Source organism: Phyllobates terribilis, unplaced genomic scaffold (genome assembly GCF_046119375.1).
Source record: "Phyllobates terribilis strain yellow unplaced genomic scaffold, ASM4611937v1 Scaffold_8__6_contigs__length_399053987, whole genome shotgun sequence".
NCBI classification, from domain to species: domain Eukaryota; kingdom Metazoa; phylum Chordata; class Amphibia; order Anura; family Dendrobatidae; genus Phyllobates; species Phyllobates terribilis.
Genome location: NW_027362768.1, coordinates 292852917 through 292859311, shown reverse-complemented (window position 1 = coordinate 292859311; position 6395 = coordinate 292852917).

The following is a 6395-nucleotide window of genomic DNA, read 5'->3' as shown; positions in this document are numbered from 1 at the left end:
AAGGTTTTTAATATAGGCAGTATAGGTACCGTCCCAATTTAGGGTCACCTTGCCGCTGGTGGGACGGCTTGTATACTTTTTTGATCAAAAATAGTTCACTAAGTACCCTATATTTATTATGCAACTTTGCTTTACATTTATATATAATGATGGTAGGGTATGAGATATATTTTTGTCTTTTGTAGGTTTTGCTTCTTTTTGCTAGTGTGAACATGCTCCTATTTCTTGCATGTCTACCATCTTAGACCTCAGTTCACATTGCTTGTTTTTTTGTCTTGTTTGCATTCTGTGCAATTTAAGGGTGTGGCATCCCCTTTGTTGAGCTGATTAGTATATATGTAGCTTACCACGGGCCTAGGTGGTCTGGAGTTGGGACCCGGTCCTATTTGTCTACCCTTTTATATGCATTACTTCAACTTTGATATACAGTAAGGTTTTTAATATAGGCAGTATAGGTACCGTCCCAATTTAGGGTCACCTTGCCGCTGGTGGGATGGCTTGTATACTTTTTTTGATCAAAAATAGTTCACTAAGTACCCTATATTTATTATGCAACTTTGCTTTACATTTATATATAATGATGGTAGGGTATGAGATATATTTTTGTCTTTTGTAGGTTTTGCTTCTTTTTGCTAGTGTGAACATGCTCCTATTTCTTGCATGTCTACCATCTTAGACCTCAGTTCACATTGCTTGGTTTTTTGTCTTGTTTGCATTCTGTGCAATTTAAGGGTGTGGCATCCCCTTTGTTGAGCTGATTAGTATATATGTAGCTTACCACGGGCCTAGGTGGTCTGGAGTTGGGACCCGGTCCTATTTGTCTACCCTTTTATATGCATTACTTCAACTTTGATATACAGTAAGGTTTTTAATATAGGCAGTATAGGTACCGTCCCAATTTAGGGTCACCTTGCCGCTGGTGGGACGGCTTGTATACTTTTTTTGATCAAAAATAGTTCACTAAGTACCCTATATTTATTATGCAACTTTGCTTTACATTTATATATAATGATGGTAGGGTATGAGATATATTTTTGTCTTTTGTAGGTTTTGCTTCTTTTTGCTAGTGTGAACATGCTCCTATTTCTTGCATGTCTACCATCTTAGACCTCAGTTCACATTGCTTGGTTTTTTGTCTTGTTTGCATTCTGTGCAATTTAAGGGTGTGGCATCCCCTTTGTTGAGCTGATTAGTATATATGTAGCTTACCACGGGCCTAGGTGGTCTGGAGTTGGGACCCGGTCCTATTTGTCTACCCTTTTATATGCATTACTTCAACTTTGATATACAGTAAGGTTTTTAATATAGGCAGTATAGGTACCGTCCCAATTTAGGGTCACCTTGCCGCTGGTGGGACGGCTTGTATACTTTTTTTGATCAAAAATAGTTCACTAAGTACCCTATATTTATTATGCAACTTTGCTTTACATTTATGTATAATGATGGTAGGGTATGAGATATATTTTTGTCTTTTGTAGGTTTTGCTTCTTTTTGCTAGTGTGAACATGCTCCTATTTCTTGCATGTCTACCATCTTAGACCTCAGTTCACATTGCTTGTTTTTTTGTCTTGTTTGCATTCTGTGCAATTTAAGGGTGTGGCATCCCCTTTGTTGAGCTGATTAGTATATATGTAGCTTACCACGGGCCTAGGTGGTCTGGAGTTGGGACCCGGTCCTATTTGTCTACCCTTTTATATGCATTACTTCAACTTTGATATACAGTAAGGTTTTTAATATAGGCAGTATAGGTACCGTCCCAATTTAGGGTCACCTTGCCGCTGGTGGGACGGCTTGTATACTTTTTTTGATCAAAAATAGTTCACTAAGTACCCTATATTTATTATGCAACTTTGCTTTACATTTATATATAATGATGGTAGGGTATGAGATATATTTTTGTCTTTTGTAGGTTTTGCTTCTTTTTGCTAGTGTGAACATGCTCCTATTTCTTGCATGTCTACCATCTTAGACCTCAGTTCACATTGCTTGGTTTTTTGTCTTGTTTGCATTCTGTGCAATTTAAGGGTGTGGCATCCCCTTTGTTGAGCTGATTAGTATATATGTAGCTTACCACGGGCCTAGGTGGTCTGGAGTTGGGACCCGGTCCTATTTGTCTACCCTTTTATATGCATTACTTCAACTTTGATATACAGTAAGGTTTTTAATATAGGCAGTATAGGTACCGTCCCAATTTAGGGTCACCTTGCCGCTGGTGGGACGGCTTGTATACTTTTTTTGATCAAAAATAGTTCACTAAGTACCCTATATTTATTATGCAACTTTGCTTTACATTTATATATAATGATGGTAGGGTATGAGATATATTTTTGTCTTTTGTAGGTTTTGCTTCTTTTTGCTAGTGTGAACATGCTCCTATTTCTTGCATGTCTACCATCTTAGACCTCAGTTCACATTGCTTGGTTTTTTGTCTTGTTTGCATTCTGTGCAATTTAAGGGTGTGGCATCCCCTTTGTTGAGCTGATTAGTATATATGTAGCTTACCACGGGCCTAGGTGGTCTGGAGTTGGGACCCGGTGCTATTTGTCTACCCTTTTATATGCATTACTTCAACTTTGATATACAGTAAGGTTTTTAATATAGGCAGTATAGGTACCGTCCCAATTTAGGGTCACCTTGCCGCTGGTGGGACGGCTTGTATACTTTTTTTGATCAAAAATAGTTCACTAAGTACCCTATATTTATTATGCAACTTTGCTTTACATTTATATATAATGATGGTAGGGTATGAGATATATTTTTGTCTTTTGTAGGTTTTGCTTCTTTTTGCTAGTGTGAACATGCTCCTATTTCTTGCATGTCTACCATCTTAGACCTCAGTTCACATTGCTTGGTTTTTTGTCTTGTTTGCATTCTGTGCAATTTAAGGGTGTGGCATCCCCTTTGTTGAGCTGATTAGTATATATGTAGCTTACCACGGGCCTAGGTGGTCTGGAGTTGGGACCCGGTGCTATTTGTCTACCCTTTTATATGCATTACTTCAACTTTGATATACAGTAAGGTTTTTAATATAGGCAGTATAGGTACCGTCCCAATTTAGGGTCACCTTGCCGCTGGTGGGACGGCTTGTATACTTTTTTTGATCAAAAATAGTTCACTAAGTACCCTATATTTATTATGCAACTTTGCTTTACATTTATATATAATGATGGTAGGGTATGAGATATATTTTTGTCTTTTGTAGGTTTTGCTTCTTTTTGCTAGTGTGAACATGCTCCTATTTCTTGCATGTCTACCATCTTAGACCTCAGTTCACATTGCTTGGTTTTTTGTCTTGTTTGCATTCTGTGCAATTTAAGGGTGTGGCATCCCCTTTGTTGAGCTGATTAGTATATATGTAGCTTACCACGGGCCTAGGTGGTCTGGAGTTGGGACCCGGTCCTATTTGTCTACCCTTTTATATGCATTACTTCAACTTTGATATACAGTAAGGTTTTTAATATAGGCAGTATAGGTACCGTCCCAATTTAGGGTCACCTTGCCGCTGGTGGGACGGCTTGTATACTTTTTTTGATCAAAAATAGTTCACTAAGTACCCTATATTTATTATGCAACTTTGCTTTACATTTATGTATAATGATGGTAGGGTATGAGATATATTTTTGTCTTTTGTAGGTTTTGCTTCTTTTTGCTAGTGTGAACATGCTCCTATTTCTTGCATGTCTACCATCTTAGACCTCAGTTCACATTGCTTGTTTTTTTGTCTTGTTTGCATTCTGTGCAATTTAAGGGTGTGGCATCCCCTTTGTTGAGCTGATTAGTATATATGTAGCTTACCACGGGCCTAGGTGGTCTGGAGTTGGGACCCGGTCCTATTTGTCTACCCTTTTATATGCATTACTTCAACTTTGATATACAGTAAGGTTTTTAATATAGGCAGTATAGGTACCGTCCCAATTTAGGGTCACCTTGCCGCTGGTGGGACGGCTTGTATACTTTTTTTGATCAAAAATAGTTCACTAAGTACCCTATATTTATTATGCAACTTTGCTTTACATTTATATATAATGATGGTAGGGTATGAGATATATTTTTGTCTTTTGTAGGTTTTGCTTCTTTTTGCTAGTGTGAACATGCTCCTATTTCTTGCATGTCTACCATCTTAGACCTCAGTTCACATTGCTTGGTTTTTTGTCTTGTTTGCATTCTGTGCAATTTAAGGGTGTGGCATCCCCTTTGTTGAGCTGATTAGTATATATGTAGCTTACCACGGGCCTAGGTGGTCTGGAGTTGGGACCCGGTGCTATTTGTCTACCCTTTTATATGCATTACTTCAACTTTGATATACAGTAAGGTTTTTAATATAGGCAGTATAGGTACCGTCCCAATTTAGGGTCACCTTGCCGCTGGTGGGACGGCTTGTATACTTTTTTTGATCAAAAATAGTTCACTAAGTACCCTATATTTATTATGCAACTTTGCTTTACATTTATATATAATGATGGTAGGGTATGAGATATATTTTTGTCTTTTGTAGGTTTTGCTTCTTTTTGCTAGTGTGAACATGCTCCTATTTCTTGCATGTCTACCATCTTAGACCTCAGTTCACATTGCTTGGTTTTTTGTCTTGTTTGCATTCTGTGCAATTTAAGGGTGTGGCATCCCCTTTGTTGAGCTGATTAGTATATATGTAGCTTACCACGGGCCTAGGTGGTCTGGAGTTGGGACCCGGTGCTATTTGTCTACCCTTTTATATGCATTACTTCAACTTTGATATACAGTAAGGTTTTTAATATAGGCAGTATAGGTACCGTCCCAATTTAGGGTCACCTTGCCGCTGGTGGGACGGCTTGTATACTTTTTTTGATCAAAAATAGTTCACTAAGTACCCTATATTTATTATGCAACTTTGCTTTACATTTATATATAATGATGGTAGGGTATGAGATATATTTTTGTCTTTTGTAAGTTTTGCTTCTTTTTGCTAGTGTGAACATGCTCCTATTTCTTGCATGTCTACCATCTTAGACCTCAGTTCACATTGCTTGGTTTTTTGTCTTGTTTGCATTCTGTGCAATTTAAGGGTGTGGCATCCCCTTTGTTGAGCTGATTAGTATATATGTAGCTTACCACGGGCCTAGGTGGTCTGGAGTTGGGACCCGGTCCTATTTGTCTACCCTTTTATATGCATTACTTCAACTTTGATATACAGTAAGGTTTTTAATATAGGCTGTATAGGTACCGTCCCAATTTAGGGTCACCTTGCCGCTGGTGGGACGGCTTGTATACTTTTTTTGATCAAAAATAGTTCACTAAGTACCCTATATTTATTATGCAACTTTGCTTTACATTTATATATAATGATGGTAGGGTATGAGATATATTTTTGTCTTTTGTAGGTTTTGCTTCTTTTTGCTAGTGTGAACATGCTCCTATTTCTTGCATGTCTACCATCTTAGACCTCAGTTCACATTGCTTGGTTTTTTGTCTTGTTTGCATTCTGTGCAATTTAAGGGTGTGGCATCCCCTTTGTTGAGCTGATTAGTATATATGTAGCTTACCACGGGCCTAGGTGGTCTGGAGTTGGGACCCGGTCCTATTTGTCTACCCTTTTATATGCATTACTTCAACTTTGATATACAGTAAGGTTTTTAATATAGGCTGTATAGGTACCGTCCCAATTTAGGGTCACCTTGCCGCTGGTGGGACGGCTTGTATACTTTTTTTGATCAAAAATAGTTCACTAAGTACCCTATATTTATTATGCAACTTTGCTTTACATTTATATATAATGATGGTAGGGTATGAGATATATTTTTGTCTTTTGTAGGTTTTGCTTCTTTTTGCTAGTGTGAACATGCTCCTATTTCTTGCATGTCTACCATCTTAGACCTCAGTTCACATTGCTTGTTTTTTTGTCTTGTTTGCATTCTGTGCAATTTAAGGGTGTGGCATCCCCTTTGTTGAGCTGATTAGTATATATGTAGCTTACCACGGGCCTAGGTGGTCTGGAGTTGGGACCCGGTCCTATTTGTCTACCCTTTTATATGCATTACTTCAACTTTGATATACAGTAAGGTTTTTAATATAGGCAGTATAGGTACCGTCCCAATTTAGGGTCACCTTGCCGCTGGTGGGACGGCTTGTATACTTTTTTTGATCAAAAATAGTTCACTAAGTACCCTATATTTATTATGCAACTTTGCTTTACATTTATATATAATGATGGTAGGGTATGAGATATATTTTTGTCTTTTGTAGGTTTTGCTTCTTTCTGCTAGTGTGAACATGCTCCTATTTCTTGCATGTCTACCATCTTAGACCTCAGTTCACATTGCTTGGTTTTTTGTCTTGTTTGCATTCTGTGCAATTTAAGGGTGTGGCATCCCCTTTGTTGAGCTGATTAGTATATATGTAGCTTACCACGGGCCTAGGTG